General features: G+C 32.3%; 1 protein-coding gene and 1 long non-coding RNA gene across 4 annotated transcripts in view; both read right to left on the bottom strand.

The window, feature by feature from the left end:
• The window catches only part of LOC135844272 (uncharacterized), a 137,679-nt gene that overhangs the window by 33,717 nt on the left and 84,741 nt on the right, over positions 1 to 19,221 (bottom strand). The gene's annotated exons all lie outside the window — the stretch shown is intronic.
• Positions 2,255 to 4,597, bottom strand: LOC135844210 (uncharacterized). Of its 3 annotated transcripts, none has more exons than XR_010558473.1 (3): positions 4,151 to 4,597; positions 3,199 to 3,280; positions 2,255 to 2,714 (listed from the first exon to the last, which is right to left on the bottom strand). It is a non-coding gene; the product is annotated as an uncharacterized LOC135844210 (long non-coding RNA). The 3 variants fall into 3 exon arrangements; XR_010558474.1 differs by having other exon boundaries at positions 4,156 to 4,597; XR_010558472.1 differs by having other exon boundaries at positions 3,199 to 4,597.

Raw genomic sequence — 19,221 nt, 5'->3', positions numbered from 1 at the left:
TGAAAATCCAAAGTCCAGTGGATCATATCTACCTTATTCCAACTTGAGTCCATGGTCAAAATTAGAAATTGTGCGATTCGAATCGCAGAAATGAATCGCGTATCAACTTTGAATCGGATTCAGAATCAGACTCTGAATCGTATTCAAAACAAAAATGAATCGGTGTAATTGAATCGCAACATCACGATTAAATTTTTATTATCAATTTACCCATCTTTCCAATCGGTGGGTTCAAGTCATTTTGTAGCCTCCATCGATTTTTTAAAAAATTTTTAGATCCTTCAGCAGATTTTTGAAATTTGAAATTTCCACAAAATTTCATCAAATGGATTTAGAAAGCCAAAATTCAATCTGTGAACTAATTTCAATACCCTGTGAAATCTAGTGCAAGTGCTTTCAACTCGTTTTGAAACTTCTAGTTACTTTTTGGTCCTTCAAGGTCGACATGCACGAAACAATAGGGGAAGCTATTGATCAGATAGACCTCCCTTGACAAATTTGTTAAATCTTGAAAACGTTTTGCCAGACTCGACAAAGTCGTTAAGTTTTGTAAATTTTTAGTCTCAATAAAGGGATTTATTTACCAGAAAAAAAATGTTTTTTTTTTCTTTTCGAAATACAAAATTTTGAGAGTTTTTGCCCTACATTTTATTGGGTCTTTTTGCTTATGTTTTTTGAAACTGAAATTTCTACAAAAAATCAGTCAAATTTTCAAGTCAAAAAATCGAATTCTTCCCTTAAAAAAAACATTGTTCTCTCAATCTCAACTATCAAAATGACAATTTTCAAACGCTTTTGCCCTCGCTATTCCTGGCTCAATTTGTTTAATGATTATATTTGTATTCACAAAATGAAAATCAAAATTTTTTATAAGTCATAATATGCTATGAATGTAACCTAATTACCCACATAGATGTATCAAATTTTTAGTCTAATAAAGGGATTAAATTGGCGACTTTTTTTGAATTTGAAGCACATTTTTGGCTCAGGCCTGTTCGTTTTCGTTTGGGTCTATTTGCTTTTGTTTTTAAAACTGAAATTTCTATAATGACTTACTTAAATTTTGAAATTTTCAAGCCAAAAAGATGAAATTCTTCCCATAACAAAAACATTGTTCTTTCTATTATCAAAATTAAAATATCCAAATTTACATCTTCCTATAGGTACCTATACATGAGATGAGGGCAAAATTAGCATTTTACCTACATCAAGGCAACTTGGCAATTTTTAATTCAGTAATCAGTATATTTAAACTGATTTTATGCAAGGTGTAAAAATTTTAATGACAATCAAAAGAAAAATCTAACCATCTATTGGGATATACTTATCAAATTTCATGTTTTGAAACTGATTTTTATGCAAGGAGTAAAAATTCCAAATTGACTAAGTGAAAAAAAAATTGGAGTTGAAGAGATATGATTGGCCAATGAGTTCATCCTTACTTTTCGAATTTCTTCAGGAATAGATCCACCTTCGATCTCTTATTCTCAAAGCACCTGTGTTAAAAATTGAAGCTTTGATGATTTTGTAAAATGCTTAGCAAATCGGAAATATTCGGCGGAGAAATAAAAGCTCTTGATGACGTCATATTCGTGACGTCATCAAAACTTTGAAGCTTAATTACAGCTTTTTAAGGCCTCTAATCGCGAAAAAAAATTCAGTACAACCATCTACGCATCACGCCGAACATTTTGAGTATTTTTTCAAAATTTTCCGTCCAGCCGTTTTGCAGTGATTGAGCGACAAAGAAAACACCACTTCAATTTATTAAGTAGATATTCAGTACAATACTATAGCTACATAGTTTCATTTTTGAATATTTTGAAAATTAGTATAGTGGTATCCATTCCAGTAATTTTATTTCTAAAAAAATGCAAAAACAAAACCTAAACGAAGCGAGGGCAAAAGCTTTCAAAAATTAATGATTCGAGAGAATAATTGTAGCATTACTTTTGATACGAGAAAAAATTGATTTTGCTAGCTTTGACATTCTTCGAACTTTAATCAGGCGATGCGGTCAACTTGCCTCGCCTCCACCCTCCCAACGGTTTCAAATGACTGAAAGTGAAGAAACCAAAAGCCATGAAAAAAGTTAGGTCATTTCTTTGTCTATTTTAATTTTTGTGTTTCAGATAGGTACGCAAAAAATACATCAATTTAAAGCTGTTGTGCTGTACCTGGCTATATTTGGTACAGTACGAGATAAATAACCTTATTATAGGTACTCAGAAATCAGTAATTTTTAAATATGCACTTAATAGACGTAAGTATTTTTTTATTTATTTACATAGGTTCTTATGATATACTAGATAGTAGGTATAAAAAACGTTTATCCAACTGTAGGTATCCCTTTAACAAACAAAAAGAAATTTCGAAAGGTACGTCATAAGCAGCAATACCTATTATCATAAATTCATTTCCAAATCTAGATATCAATGGCATCTGTTGTCCAAGGTTAATTCTTTAGTATACTCCTTCCATCTAATTCCATTATTTGTGAAATTAATCTCCTGGAAATTGTACTTCCAAAAATTATCTGACGAACTATAGTTGTGACTAATGGGAATTACTACGTATCGATTGGATTTTACCAATTTTCAAGAAATAATGTAGGTTGGGTCCCCTGAAAAGAAGTCCCTCGTCTCCAATCAAACGGATAATCAGCAAAATACACATTTGGGACAGTAATGTTTACTGGAGGCATTTTCTCGAATCTTAAACATAACATATCTGCGAGTTAAAAATGAGGGAGGACATGTAAACTAGGTAGCCTAATAATTGCAATCTGGATTTTTGTTACCTTCGTTAAATATTCATAAACATTTTTTTTTACCCCTACATCACTCGCATCAATTTTTACTCTCATCGTGGAGGAAACCTCCGGGTCACACCACTAAAAAAATTTCCACGTCGCATCCCATGAAGAAATTTCCGGGTTCCCGAAGTATGACCCGGAGCTTTTCCTTTATTATGGTGCGAGTAATACAGGGGTTACGTAAATTTTGATTAGAGTAAATGGTAGGAAAATGGACCACTTAAGCCATTTTGTGGAAATTCATCCCGACTCGATCCCTCACTTGAAGAAAAATCTATTTTTGAATTAAGATACCTTAGATGAAAAAACTAGTACCGGATTTGGTTCATTTTCCTACCATATACTTATAGTCTACATTATTAGAAAGTGATAAATTAAATTACTGTTCTTTAGTTAATTTGAGTAGGTATCTGTTTTTTTGCTACCTCCAACTCCTGCTTATTTATTCTTCTTTCCAGATGTCCGCTGGAATTAAAATCATAGAAATCTTCAAAAAAAAACTAATAAGTTTCAACTGTAACTATTCACAGCAGTTCCAAGAATAGGGGGTTTTATAAGCCAAAAATGGGAAATATGTCCCCACGTTAATATGGTAAAATCAAGTACGATAAGGGTTTGAGTTATTGTTTCAATGCAAAATGAAAGCAATTTTCTCATATTCCATTGAAATAACCACTCAAAACGCCCATTTTTCATTGATTATTCAATTTTTTTCAACACGGAGTGTAAACTTCAGTGAACAATAAACAAGTTAGGAATTTCCTTTTTTGAAAATTTTTTGTCAAAAATTGAAAGTTCCTGCAAAGTAAAAGATAAAAATTTTAAGTAAGTACAAAAAATAAAAATTGGTTCATAATAACTCGCGTAATCATTTTTTGAAAGTAGCGCTTCTCGATGTATGCCATGGTAAAGAAAGGCAATTTTTAAAAAAATCACCACGCAAGTTCTAATGGACAAATTTTCAATTTTTTTTCATGTTCTTTTAGTTTCTGATAAAATTTTTTCAAAAAAATTCAAGTAGTCCAATGAAGCCTTCTTCTTATTTCAACGAAATAATTATGTATCAAAGGGAAAAGGGTATAAAGCTTCTGAATTTTGATAGAATCGCTTTCGGAAATTTGATTTTAGCAAAATTTGTACATATTACTTGCAATCTAATAAACGGCGAGGGTTGTCAAATACCAATGACTATCACACTTTGGAAAAACTTCTAGTTGAGAGGGATGAAACTTCAGAGCAGATTGTTTTATTTTAGTTTTTCTTTTATTCAAGTCCCCAATTCTTGGACACTCGAAAGATAGCAGGCTATATTATCAACTTTGAAAAAATTGTTACCTCACCATTTCCGTACACAATCCGTCAGTATAAATTATCACTTTGCACCCGTAACGCTTCCAACTTCTTATTATCCATTAACGCTTCCAACATTTTATTATCTCGCGCATCTAACGCTTCTAACTTCTTATTCATTAGCGCCAACTCCTCCCTTACTTGCCTCATCCCCAGTCGAATGTACTCGTAATAATCGTCGCCCTTGGTAGGAATAGGTCTTCCGTAAGCAGGCTTGTAGTAAATCAACACGAATATTAAATAAATTTTAAAAAATTGTAAAAAGTTGCACTTCATTTTTGGCAGATCGCTACACCATAAAATGACTAAAGGAAATGACACAAAAATTCGTAAATATTCACAAACGCGATTATGAACTTATAGAGAGTCTGTTCACCAAGATCAGAATCTATAAACTGAAACGTCGGGAGTACGTACTAGGTAGTAAGTAAAACAGCTATGAAAATGAAGCTGATATGTTTCAAGGATTTTTTTCATATCAAATTAAAAAGATTAAAAATGAAAAATAATCAAGCAGTTCTGTAATTTTTTTTATGGGCCACTGAGAAGGGTAAAAATTTACTGACCTTCAAATCATGATCTGCTCAGATGAATTAGAAATTAATTTGCCTTGATTTTTAAGAAAACTTTTGAGCAATTTTTTCATCAAGTAGATTTGTTCAAGTTGCGAAAATAGTAATTGATAAATTGATTCCTCGAGTTGAAAAAAAAAGTTGCGACATGAATGCGGAAATGTCTGGTCGGGATAATGGATTCGGGGAATTGTACCAGAATTCATAGTTGCACCTATGAAAGAAGTGACTAAAAGTGCGTGATTTGCACAGAAGATTGCTTCATCCATAAATATTAACCCTCCTCGGTGGTGCCCAACATCACTGCAAGTTTTAAAAAATGGATTGAAATCTATCAGAAATGAAAATTTTCAACTGAAATTGCAAATTCGCCCTTTTTGAAAGGGTTAGAGACGATTTAGCGATCTAAAAATTTCATCATAATGGTTTTGGACCATCAAGGAACAACTTCAGCTGGTTTAAGGATAGGGCAAAATCACCTATTTTATCCATACCCAGTGCTCTTCATATAATTATAAAATTATGAGATTATGAAAGTGAATGTTGAAATACTACTCACAGCAATTTATAGGATATTTTTTGCAATATCAAAATTTTATAAAATTACAAAGCTCATCACATAGTAATTCGAAATATGATTCAGACAACTATAAGTTGCGATTAAATTTTCAAAATTACCTAAAATTGATGAACCTTCAACTTTTTAAGAATTTTTCATTTTAATGAAAGGAATATACCTATTAGTAAAGATATGAAGAAAATTAGGTACTTCAAGTGTAAGTAATTACACCTCTGAAAGAAGTGACCAGAAATTTCTACAAAATTTAAATAACCCTTGGTGGTGTCTAACATCACTGCAAGTTTGAAATAAATTGGTTGAATCAACCAAAGAGAGAAGAGGGCAATGCGTCGACTTGATTTGAGTTTGGTTATTAAATACTCCTACCTATGTTGATAAAAGTTCACAGGATAAAGCACCCAGTGGTTGACACTTTTTGAACCGAATTCCCATGTAAAAATTTCCATACACTGCCAACCTTTTTTTCCCCTAATTTTTTCAGCAGAATATTTGAAACTGGCCTTCTGCTACATTTTGACTCACATTTAACCCTAATTCATCAGTGATTACTCTGTGAAATTTGTTATCAAAAAAACTGTCTTTTTTCCCAATGATTGACTCATGGTTTCCAGTGATTGACACCTCAGTAGCTGACACGTTTCGAACCTACAATTCCCGTTACACTCTCTACATTTTTTTCAACTTTTTTTCAACAGAACTTTTTGGACTAGCCCTCTGCCAAATTGTGACTCACATATCATCCCCATTCATAAGTAATTTCCTAGTTCATACTCTTTGAAATTTTTAATTTAAAAAAATTTTCTTTTCCTCCAAATTACTGCTTATTTTATCGATAGAAATTTAGACAAAAAATTTACCATTTTTCATGATAAACTGATAATTGAAATCACTCCACATAAGTAAGCCTAATCAAACAAGTGTATAAATGTAGTTGACTATTGAACCAAGTATCTATTATTACTACATCATTACTGCATCAGTGTTTCCAAAACACGCACCCATTCACTGAAACAGGTGATTTCCAACCACTGGGTACTTCATCCTATTCAAATCACTTTAAAAAAATCATTTTTTCCAAGCTTTTTTGGGGGGGGGGGAGGGAGAGCGACAATGCACAGCCTCATACCCGGTATCGGGTGTCCCCACAGTACCTGAGGCGAGATGCGCGCGCACGTGCTCACATAAATATTTCAACTTACATAATACACGTTTAATATTACTAATTTACTATACGACGATGATGACGATGGTGCTGCTTCAAATGAGCTTTATATAGGTAGCCTAATATAATGAATAGGTATGTTTACTCTCAGAATACACACACTAAGGAGTAAAGCAAAACTGGTAGCGCCTGGTTTCATCACACAAACGCCTCGTTCATCTTTCAAATACATACCACATCCATAATATTATCTTGGCGTTTTTCGATAATATGCCTGCGCTATAGTTACGAGTACATACAGAGAAAAGATTCCCAAGGTCGAAAATTAATATCACGGTATGCGATTACAATTTGAATAATTGATTAATTCGTCGTTTTCTCTTCTCAACGCTCCTCTGAGCGAAATCCATCCAACAGTCTATATCTACTAACTTGATAGTACCGTAAATTCGAGCAAAAGTAACAACCGTTGAGGATTCCAGAAACGATGGGAAATTTTTTTATTACCTACGAGAAAATTTTGAATGCTCGAAATAGAATAGGTAGGTAGATACTAGATATTGTTAATTTTTCTACGAGAAATGTAAAAGAAATAAGTACTTAAGTATGACTGGTACTGTTATGCATCTACATTTCTATAAAAGAGAACACCAATTTTTTGAACCAGCTGAGTATACCCATCTACATAAAGTAGATACCTACATATTATGTAGACAAGCTGCTTAGCGACTGATTTACTTGTCAAATAATCAACTCTTAAATTTAGAAAAACATAAATACCTAAATAACTCACTCGTTTTTTGTATCAACTTTACAATTATAATGCAGGAAATTTGACGCTCACCTGAAACAAAAAAACAAAATAAAAATGTTAAGAATTTTAAATCAGTTTTTCGACACTGAAAAAAAACTAAAACTAAACCAAAAAATTTGAAACATTAAAAAATATTCAGAAAAATAATGAATGAAAAAAATAATACATAGTACCTATTCAAATTATTTTTCTGAAATAGTTACGTCAACATTTTCAAAAAAAAAGTGTTTGGAAAAACTAAAAAAAATATCACAAGGAACAAAACAAAAAGTTAAAACTAAAAAAAAATTGAAAAATGATACAACGAATTATATTTGGGTTGTTATGAGATTGGGATTAGGTATGAGAAAGTTCAAAACAAGCGGATAAAAAAAAATTAAAATTAAAACCAAAAAAATATTTTGAAATACCTGTAGGTTTTTCATCATTTTAAAAATTTGAGCATTTTTTAACACTGCAAATCAAAAATATGAGTGTAGGGGGAATAAAGAGAAATATTTTCCCGCCTTTCCCCATTCAGATGAAAAGTAAATAATATCTACCTATATTTTTTTTAAAAATCACCTAATTTGGCAAATTTAGAAAATTAATCACAAATTTTTACTTGAAAATCAAAATCGTGAACTTTCAAAACCTTGATTTGAAAAATTGACGATCTATTGAGGAAGTTTGATTTTTTGCCTAAATGCTTCGAATTAGAATCACTTTATAAAATATTTAAATATGTAGAAATAAATTCAAGCTTTTTCCAGAAAAGCATAAAAAAAATTCGTTTGGACTTTTTTAATGTTTTTTTTTTTACTTAATTTTATCTAAAGTAGTACTTTAATGCCATTATTTTGTCAGATGGTGCATATTTACACATAATTTTTCAACTGCCAATTTTTTTCGTTTTTTTTTCATTTTACCACATTTTTTCAAATGTTGATTTTTTTTAAAAGTTTTTTTTGATCCAATTTTGAGCAATCCAATAAATTTTATCAACTTCCATTCCTTTCAATGCCATTTTAACAACATTTTGAAATTTATCACATTACTCAATTATTTGTAGGATATCCTTAGTACTCGCAGATGATTTTAGTAAAATTCCAACAACCAAAAAAAAATTTCAAACGAGTTTTTCAAGTATTCTATAGTTAGTTCTTCATAAAATCATTTTAAAAAATGTATGTAGGTATTTCGAGAAATTCCAACCATCAACAGGAAATCTCGTTCAATTTAATTGGGTACATTTATTTTTACTTTTCATTGTATTGGATCTCCACCTACACTCCCCTCCCCTCTCAAATAATTCAGTAAATCAGCATAGAAAATCATATTTTAAATCATTTTTAGCCGAAATAATAGAGAAGTCGAGACAACTTCTTTTCAACATCACCATGCATCCCATCTCAATTATCTGAAAAATAGCACCCCCCCCTCCCTCCCGAAGACCTAGAATCTACTACGTATTAGACACAAATAAACGATAAAAATAAAAACGCAAGAATTTCGAAACCCCCTCTATATTCCAAATCGCAAACGTACTTTTTATTCTTGTAAAAATAAAACTCAATTTACGAGTATCATCAACACAATATTTTCCTCCTCGACGTATAACCGTTAAAATGAAAAAGGTTTCAAAACGAGAACCTTTTTTCGCATTGAAAAGTTGAAAATTATGGAAATCTTACGATAGAATACTCGAATCTGAACAAGCTTTGGGCTTCTATCCGGTTGAAAAATTTAATAACTGTCATTTTATGCTCGTAACATGCATCCGGGGTACGTACGTCTACGTAGTATGTAGGTACTTTATAACGTTAAAAATGCAAAGGAAATGAAGGAACCCTATCCTATATTCCCCTTCTTGCTCTTCGTACACCATAAAAGTACAGAACTTATCAGACTAGGTCAGGGTGGTGTATTTTCAAGGTAAGCACGATGAAGGCGAATTTTCATAATTTATATTTTTTCGCAATTCGATTCGTGCTTCGTTTACGAGTAGGTATGTACATCGAATACCGAGGTAATTTTCAAGAAATTTTCTATTCATATCTCGTTCTGGACGACACTGATTCAGTTTTTCAAAGTTCCAATATCGTCGAGCGAAATTGGCAAAAAAGTTTCGATTTTTTTGTACCCCTCATTTCTCGACGATAAACGTAAAAAAAAAACGAGGAAAAATATTTCACTTCTAGTACCTACATCTGCGGTAAGTAGGTATAAAATTTCGCGGAAAAAAAATTCAACGCTATACAATCGATCTAGAAATTGGTACAATACGACAATTTTAGCGTGACACGTTTTAGATTTGGATATTTATTAGTTGGCCTGTGCCTGTTATCGCGACCATTCGACCGTTGAAATTAATTCCAGTCGTTTATAAATCTGCCTCTGTACCTCGACTCGACCCTGCTGGCGCTTTTGTTAAAACAATCTTAATCCTGGCGGCTGCTTTACCAATTGATACCCGCAGTATTTCGCGAATCCTCTGTATCTGAATTTCTGGATTCGAACAATACGAGTAGAGAGATGTGAAATATGTCAAATTGATTTCATACCAAACAAGCCAGCTCCTATTTTATAACGTTTTAAAGGGCGCATTTCGCATAAAGTATCTGCGGACAGCGTGAATAAATGAAATTGCGTGGGCGGATGAGGGGGCCAGGCGAGGGAAAAAAGAGTGGGCGAAGAAATGGCTAAATTTACCAACGAGCCAACTTTACAAAAGAATATAAAATTCCGACATTTATCAAATTTTCATCATCTTCGCGAATGATTTCCCAGCAGTATTATGTACATGTCATAAAATTCATAAGAACAAGAAAATCGTAAAATTTATTGACCTGCTGAAAATACATAAACACGATATTAAAATGCACCAGGGGCCATAAATATGTGAAATTAAAATTTCTTCAAATTCGCGCAATATGTGAGGAGGCGGATTGGAATAAAATTTTGAAAACATTTGCGAGAAAAAAATCCAATCCTTCGAGAAAAACATCTTTTATAGTAATGAATAAATGAATTATTCACTAAAATTGTCAAAGAAGCGACAAGAAAAATCAAAAAAATAAATAAATACAGAAAAGTAAACAAAATTAAAGTACTTGAAAATTCATTCATAAAAATATTGAAATTTATAAATTAGAAAAAACACTGAGCAAAAAACTAATTCAAATTGTGGAATCAAGCAAAAATCCCCAAAAAAATGTCAAATTGAAAATATTTCAAAAAAAGACTGAAAAAGTAATACAAAATCGAGTGAATTTATTTTTGAAATATATGATCATAAGATTTTATATAATGAATTTTTAAATTTGAACCATGCTAATCTTGTCAGAGGCAAGAGAGGAAGGGACGAAGGGAGGAGAAATGGTAAAAATTCCCATTTTGATTTTTCCTCCAGTTGACTTTTAAAATTTCAAGCGTCAAGCTGATTTTTTTGGAATTTTTGCTCAAATAGACAGACATTTGAAAACAGACGACCCTGTATCAATTTTTTAACCCCCCCCCCCCCCAAACACTACAATCTTTCCACACGTTTGAAAAAAGTACTCGAAATTTCAGCAAATTCAAGAGCACTTTGCAATTTTTTCAATCCCTTGACCACATACTCGTAAAGTTCTTACCTAATCCTTGTTTCCATTTACGTCGAGGCCAATTTGAAAATGCACTCGCAGGGTCACACCTTTCACTGAAAACCCACTCACGAAAACTTTCGTTTAGAAAAGCCCGATTCGAGGCATGTTTTACAGAAACCATCAATTCAAACGACACGAACCATTTGTACGAGTAGGTACGCGAGATGAGCCGAGGACATCAGACTGTTATCATGTTTAGAGGTAAAAAGAAACTAGAACCTGTAGTCTTCTGTACACACGGCGGTGACGGTATACCTAGTTACTCGTGTGTAGTGTAATTGCATCGCGGTACAATTTCACGTCTACTCGGCATTCCTCGCGTAATACCTGTTCCAAGGTGAACTTTACGAACCCCTTGATAACTTAAAATGACCGTTATATGAGTAGCTAGATCTAGCTACAATTTTAGAAATCATTCTAAATACGTACACATTACGTTCATGTTATGCAGTAGATATGTACTAGATATGTTCGTAGAGATAGACAAGTGTATGAGAAGATGAATTACTCCAGTGACACAATGTACGAACAGACAGGTAGATAGATCGAGATAGGGAAAATTTGTCGATATGAGATCGATATTGTGAATTTTTGCGAATAAGGATGATAGGTATAAGCTATCAGTTCACTCGAGTGATAAATAGTCTGAAACTATTCATGTAAAATAAGCACCTATACGTGACAAATGCATCATCGAGTAGGTAATATCTAAAAGTTATTGAAATGGATTCAGAAACGATTAAAATTATCAAATTTTTGTCAATATTATCAAATCAGAAGAATGCAACGAGTTTGTAGGTATCAATTTTTCATTAATTTTTTGAGGAATTTAACCATTGCATATTTTGTTATGAAAATATCCAGAATACATCTGGATCGATGAATATTTCAATGTTTCGTCTATTTAAATTTGATCTCAGCACCATCACAAACTTATCTGACGACAGGATCACACGATTTTTATACATATTTTATGATCATGATGATGTTTGGGCAAATTTAAATGGTCAGTGGATAGATGAAGGGGTATTAATCTGGGGAGTTGAAGGAATTTAATTCCAAAAATCAGATGATTTCGAAGCCTACCTACCTACGTAATAAAAAACATTACAAACTTTGCAATAAGTACATGTCACACGATTTTTTGTATTTTTTAGATTTTTATGGAAATTTAGAGGGTTGCGGGGAAAGAACTGAGAGGTATGTATCCACAAATTAAGTTTTCGCCAAAAACACACACAAAAACGACTCGTAGGTACACAATTTTTTCAAAAAAAAAAAAAAAAAAAAAAATAGCAAAAAATCCGAGAAGTTTGAAAAAGTGACCAAAAAGCAACCAAAAAAATGAAAAAATTGAGCAAAACACAGCGAGACTTCTTTAACCAAAAAAGAAGAGCTATTTGGCTATTTCCAGCAAATAAGCAAGATTTTTGCACATTTTTTGAAAAAATAAAACTTTTTAGATTTTTTTGCAAAAAACAACAACATTCAGAAATTTTGCCGAAAAGCGAGAGTTTCTGTCAACTTTTGAAAAAGCGAGAATTGTTGGAGTTGTTAGCAAAAAAAATGGAAACTTTTAAAAATTTGACTAAAAACGAGAATTTTTGCATTTTTTTTTGAAAAAGCGAGACATTTTAAAGATTTTTGCAGAAAAAAGACAGCTTTTTGAGCTTTGCAAAAAAAGTAAATTTTTGTCAATTTTTGAAAAACAAGAATTTTTGGATAGTTTTTTGCAAAAAAAAGACAACTTGTGGCAGTTTGACTATAAAAAAAAGACAAAATTTTTTAAAATTTTGGAACATGCAAGAAATTTTGACAATTTTGGCAAAAAGGCAAGACTAAATGTGACGCGGCCAGCGATACCATACCATATGTCGGCAAAAATTTTTTTCGTTTTATTGTGGTTTCTGGTAGTGTTTTTCTTCCTCTTTTCAATGGTGCAAACAGATTTTCAAAATATTAAAATCTGACAAATTTTCAAAATTTCAAAGTTGCGTATTTTTTGAAATTCAAAAACCAAAATTCTGAGAAAAACGTGTTTGAAAGTTTGGGTTATTTTTGTAACATTTTTAAATTTTTTTTTTTTTTTTTTTGATTTTCTTCATCTTTTAATGGTTTTACATCATAATATTTTTTTTTTTTTTTGACATTTTTTTATGAAAAGCACTTTTGTAAAACCGGTTTTTCACCACTAAAACGACGTGTTTGAAATCGGTGGGTACACCCATTCCAAAGTATAGGCTTCATAATATATGAATCGACAAAAAAAATTTTTTTGATATTTTCTGACTTTTTCCATGAAAACGCGATTATCTCAAAAAAAAGTTTTCCGACATATGGTATGGTATCGCTGGCCGCGTCACAAATATTCTAGCAAGAAACAGGACTTCTTTTGGGAGAATTGTTGGCAAAAAAAAAACCTTTTTAGTATTTTTCTGGCGAAAAAAGAGACTTTAGGTTGATTGAAAAAAATGAAACTTTTCAGCAATTCTGCAAGAAAGCGAGAATTTTTGTCAAAAAACAAGATTTTAAATATGTACCTACTCTATCACAGCTTATGTCGAAAAAACGAGACTTTCTTGCAACTTTTTGGTAAAATAAAAAAAAACGAGACTTTAGAGCATTTTTTTGGAATAAAGTGAGCTTTTTCAGGCAATTTTAGCAAAAAAACAGGACTTCTTGACAATTATTATAGACAAAAAAATGATACTTTTACGCAATTTTTTTTGAAAAAAATGATCTTTTTTAAAATTTTTTTGGCAAAGAAGCGAGACTTTTAGGTAATATTTTTGAAAAAAATTGATACTTATTTTTTAGAAATTTAATTTTTAGCAAGAAACTAAACTACATATTGGGCAATTTTGACAAAAAGTTTTTTTCAATTTTTGGCAGAAGGTAACTTAAGGGAAATTTTTAAACTTTTAGTATGGCATGGTTTTGAAGCCATAATGCTGAAAAAGCAATGACGCCAGTTAGAAAAGAATAACACGTGGTCAACTGTCGCCAATTATTCGTATATTGATATTATTAAGGTTATCATTTTTTTCCCTTCAAGATATATAAAAAATTTAAATTTTTGGAAATTAGTAAAAAAAAAAAAGTAACTTCAGTAATCAAAAAGTAGAAAAAATAATCAAAAGCCATTTTCCTTATTTCGTTCGTCCAAAAATGGGACAGTTTGTAACTCTTCTCCCTCTTTTAAGTTCCAGTCTACAGGATTGTTGGAAGGAAGCCCACATTCGATAATGTGTTCGTAATTTTCAAAAATCACCTCAGACAGTATAGTATAGTCTTCTTTGCCAGGAAAGTTTTAAATCATGAATATTTTTGCTTAAAATTGGATCAGAGTCCAAAATGATAGGTATGACTTTTAAAAATTCACTGAGTTTTTTTTTTAAATTTTCAAAAGTCAGATTTTATTTATCTACATTCAAGAGTAGGTACTCAAAGTGTCAGAAATTGAACTACCTTTGATGCAGGAACCTGACTTCTGAGTAAATCAATTTCCAGAAAATGTTTATTTTCATTTTACATCAAAAAATTCGAATCAAATGCAAAATGTTATCGTTGAGTGTTTTTAGGGGGGGAGGGGGAAATTCAAAATTTACGATCAACGACCACCAATAATAACTCAAATGTTAGATGAATAAGTGTTTGATCGATGAAAACTCGACTTTTCCTCAAATTTTTCATATTTTTCATCCAATTTGGCAATACTTTGTCGACCTACGCTTCTCGTTAATCTCGCTCCTCCGATAAAATGAACCCAAATTACCGAATCTTATACCCACATTTACACCTGTAGGACCGCAGTTCGCAGCTCAAAAACGACATCATTTATTTTCACGCATCTCTTGCGTTTCACAGAGTGAAAAAACTTGCGGTGAAAATGTATCCACGTATCCTATACATCGACACGCGACCCTTTTATTCGGGCAGCACTGGCAGAGCAACATATCGAATATAAATCTTGGCACATTCGCCATTTCCGGATAGACGTAAAGGCGAAAAAATCCAGCAAAACTTACCCGAAAATGACGAAAGTTAAAACGATTGCGCACAACTCCTGGTTCGTCCTCGTGTGAGAGAACTTTGTTCGCCAAGAGACTATATCGTATACGCGAAAAGAAACAATGAACTTTCGTAAGAAAACGCGCGGTTTATTTTTATTTTTCGTTTCGCCGTCGCCGTCGCCGCGTCGTTTTTTTTCAGCACGCTGGCCCTCTCGAAGCTCGGTATATTACGCCTGCTTCGCCTTCGAAAGTTTAAACTCGTCTTGGAAACGTAAAAGTTTTTAAATTCGATTTCGTTCTCATTTGTAAGTTGTTAAATCGCACGAAAACTTGCAACCTTGCGAATGAATTATGGTCGCGAAAGCACCTCCGCATACACTTGGTCTCGAGTCTCGACCCAAACACGTCGCATAGCACAATCATAGTCGACAAATTAAATTAAGTATGCGCCGGCTGCTGGGGCTGTTGCTGTTGCCATTGCCATTGCGGTAACAGCGCTAACAATTCAATCAAATCACAGTTCTGCGCCATCTATCGCGTTGCTAAATTAACCTCGGCGTACGCTTTCATTACACGCACGTCGTAATTAACAGAGTATTGCAAAAGGTCATAGTCCTATAGGATATCTCACTATAACAAGTTGGATGTAGTTGAAGGTATTTATAGTACCATAAGATGAACTGCTATGGAAAATTGATAGAAATGGGATTATTGCAGTGGGTAGGTACCTACTGAGATTTCAACAGGTTGAAAAGCAGATTAGGATGCTGCGAAAGAAAATTGAAAAATGATGTCAAATCAACTACTCAGTCAAAATTCCAGATCTCAGAATGAATCCTGAAGCTGATTCAAGAACTTGTTAAAGAAATCTTTTGGTCAGTCAATCACTGATTTTGTTCTTTTTTTTTTACCAAAGCATAAAGATCCACGAAATATGTAGTTTTTTTTTTTAAAAAATGCCTACTGCTCGAAAGGAAAATTGACGATGCTACAAGCTTCAGAAATTCTCTTAAATACGTCCAAAAAATTACATTAAATTAAATTGGTGAATAAATTGAAAGGAAACTTGATTTTTAGACAAATTTAAATTGCAATAACGCTTAGTGACTCAATTTTGACAGAATTTAGGAAAATGGTATTTTGGGAAAGACTACGTGTTTTTGAAAATGCTGTAAAACGTCAATAAATGTACATTTTCTAGCTTATGTCAAAAGTGGTCTTTCGAAGCACTTAGGATCGTAGTAAAATTATGACTGGGGTGTAAGATTTCCACAGTTGAAAGCTGCCCACACATTTCGAGGTTTCAGGTATTTTTTTCGAAAAAAATTTGGGTTCAGGAAATGGTTCTTTTCTTACTCGAGACAAAAGTGGTCTTCAAAACACGATCTTAGGTTGAATATGACCCAGAAAAAAAGGTTTTCTAAGATGATATGTAGCTGCCTAATTGCAGACTTCAAAATTTGAAAGAATTTTTTTTGAAAAAATTTGTACCTACGGTACTTTACCCAAAAAATATATTTTTTCTCACTCATGTGAAAAGTGGTCCTCGAAATTCGATAGTAATTGAAATATGACCTAGAAGAATTCTTGGAAGTGTGGCTGCTTAATCTCTCACATTTTGAGATTTTGGGAGGGGTTTTAGGAAGAAATTGAATTTTCAAGAACACTAAAAGTTCTACTCAAGTCAAAATGGACATAAATAATTATTGTTTAAAATAAAATATGACTAAAAATGTTATTTTCCAGGATAATAGTAGGTAAAAGGGCATCATGTTAATGCTTTCAAATCAATTAAGAGGTTCCGTGGAAAAGGGGCCAAGTCAATTTTTTTTTGTTTTTTAGATTTTTACAATTCTGAATACATTAATTTTTTTTTATCAATTCCACCATATTTAGTGATATGGGTATACTTATTGAAGTATTCTTCCATGAAAAAAAAAACGAATTGGAAAACTTTTGTTTGTAGAAAACTTTTTCAAGTCCATTTGAACTTGTAAAAATCAGTGGAAAAAAATGACTAAGGCCCCTTTTCCATGGTTGAAAAAAATTAAAACTCCGTAAGTAGGTATACAACCTTCAATTTTCTTTTAAAAAATTCTCCATTAAGGGTCTCATGTTCTAGTAAAAAAAAAAATTCTCAAAAGAACATCCAAATTTCATACACTGAATTTCATTTTTCGATTTTTACAAATTTTTAAAATTCCAAAAATTGGTTTACGAGTTTTAAATTAAAAAATTCAAACTTGATAAAATTGAGGATAGAAAACAAAAACTTGGTTCATATCTCGTTTTCGACCACCACATTCAAATTGATGGTGGTTACGAGGCGTTCCAAAGTCTTTAAACGAATTTTTGGATTTTATAGTTTTGAAAAATTTCCAAAATGAATTCGATTGATTTACTTCGAGCAAGTTTTCAAAAATCATCTCCTATTTTGATCATTTTTTAAAGAATTGATCAAACTTGAGAAAAACACGCTGGAAGCATTAGAATAGGTAGCTTGAAAGCTCCACCAATAAATGACTGAAAAATAAGGAACGAACCAAATTATAGCCCTTTATACTGAGGCGTTTGTAAATGACAAATTTTCTTCTTTTTTTCAAGAAAATTGCTGGAAAAAATTGTCAATTTAAAGAAACAAAAAAACCCTTTGAAAATTTGTTCCTAGATCGACAAGAAGAGTCATAAAAACGATGAATCCAAATTCATAGATACTGAATTTTTTTCAAGCCATTCTTACAGAAAATTCACAACTGTATGAAACAGATTCTCAGCCTATGAAATAATAGAAAAGGTCACAGACGATAAATTTCAGTTCATAGATAGTGAACTCCATTTTGGCCCCTTTTCTGGAAATTTCATCTTAAACTGATAAATCCAAAAATTTGCTTAAAGGCTCCAAAACGGTTCAAAATCACCATAAATTAATTCACGAGATACAAAACAAGTGTATACTTAATTTTAGCATTCTACCTGAATTTTACCAAATATTATTTCATTTTTTATACCCTCGAGTTTTTCAAATGACTGCATTAGGTTGGATAGCGAAAAAAAAAATGAAACATGATTTTGATCAAATTCGATTCTTAATTGAAAGTCACTCTGAAAAAATTTCAGCTCCGAAGGTCTTTCTGTCGAGGAGATATAAGTCTTTCTACAACAGGTATTTTCAAAAAAATTGTGAATTTTTCATTATAGTCACAAGCTAACCTGTTTTTGAAAAAAATGGCCCACTACTATAAGATAGTGCTTGAGATTCTACATCGACCTAGGCCATTTCCATCAAAATCCAGAACCACTTTTAGGGATCTACATGAGTGATTTATTGCACATTAAATTACCTAATGCCAAAACATTCAAACAATTTCATTTTGGAAACTGCAAGAACGTTTTTAAATTATGTAAAATGGTGCCAATTTTGTTGCTCGACTTTTGGACAACCCTGTACATATTTAAGTAATAAGAAAAAAAGCATCTAGTAAGGGCAAATCTTGAAAATCAATCGAATTCTGGAATGATATAATCTGAGTAGATCAATTTGCATCATTACCAAAAACAACTTTTTATTAGGGATTCACTAAAAAAATTATGTTTGGATTACCCTTCAACCCAAATGAGAGGAAAAGTGAATAGAGGGGGCGGTCATCTATGTACAATCACAGCAGCCATTTCAGAAGAATTGACCCTTGGGTGTAAAAATAAATTTCTCATTTTGGCAGAACATTGCCAAAAATTGTTGGTCAACGATCATATACTCAGACACCATCTCCCTTCATTGCCTTCTTCCTCCAGTAACTTTTTTCTTATTTAACCGGCCCAGCATTTATTAATTATCGTACATTCGTCGTTTACCCAACGTGGCAAAGCGGTTCATTAAAAAATAAAAAGAAGTACATACTGTAGTAAAAACAAAAAAAAAACGGCTACTTGAATTTCTCACTTAGAAACAACCATGCTAATTTTAAACCCAAACAATGGGAATAATTTACAGTAGTATAACTGGCAGAATTACGGAAATTTTTCCCATTAGTCGTGCCACTTTACTCGCATCTCACACTCAAAGCACCGGATGTCCGTTGTAAATATTAAAGAAATTTTACTCGTCGCGAAAGACGACGACGATGCTCAAGTTTACGTATACCTATACCAACAAACATAGAAGGCGATATTTTCCTCTTTTACGTTCTTCTCGACGAACAAGACTCGTACTCGTATAGTACATGCAGCAGAGTACCACTTGTCTTTTGAACATTTTAACAATTTCCCCTCGTGGCCTTTGGAAATTACAC

Source organism: Planococcus citri, chromosome 4 (assembly GCF_950023065.1).
Source record: "Planococcus citri chromosome 4, ihPlaCitr1.1, whole genome shotgun sequence".
NCBI classification, from domain to species: Eukaryota; Metazoa; Arthropoda; class Insecta; order Hemiptera; family Pseudococcidae; genus Planococcus; species Planococcus citri.
The sequence above is the reverse complement of the archived record's forward strand: the minus strand, read 5'-3'. Positions and strand labels throughout refer to the sequence as shown.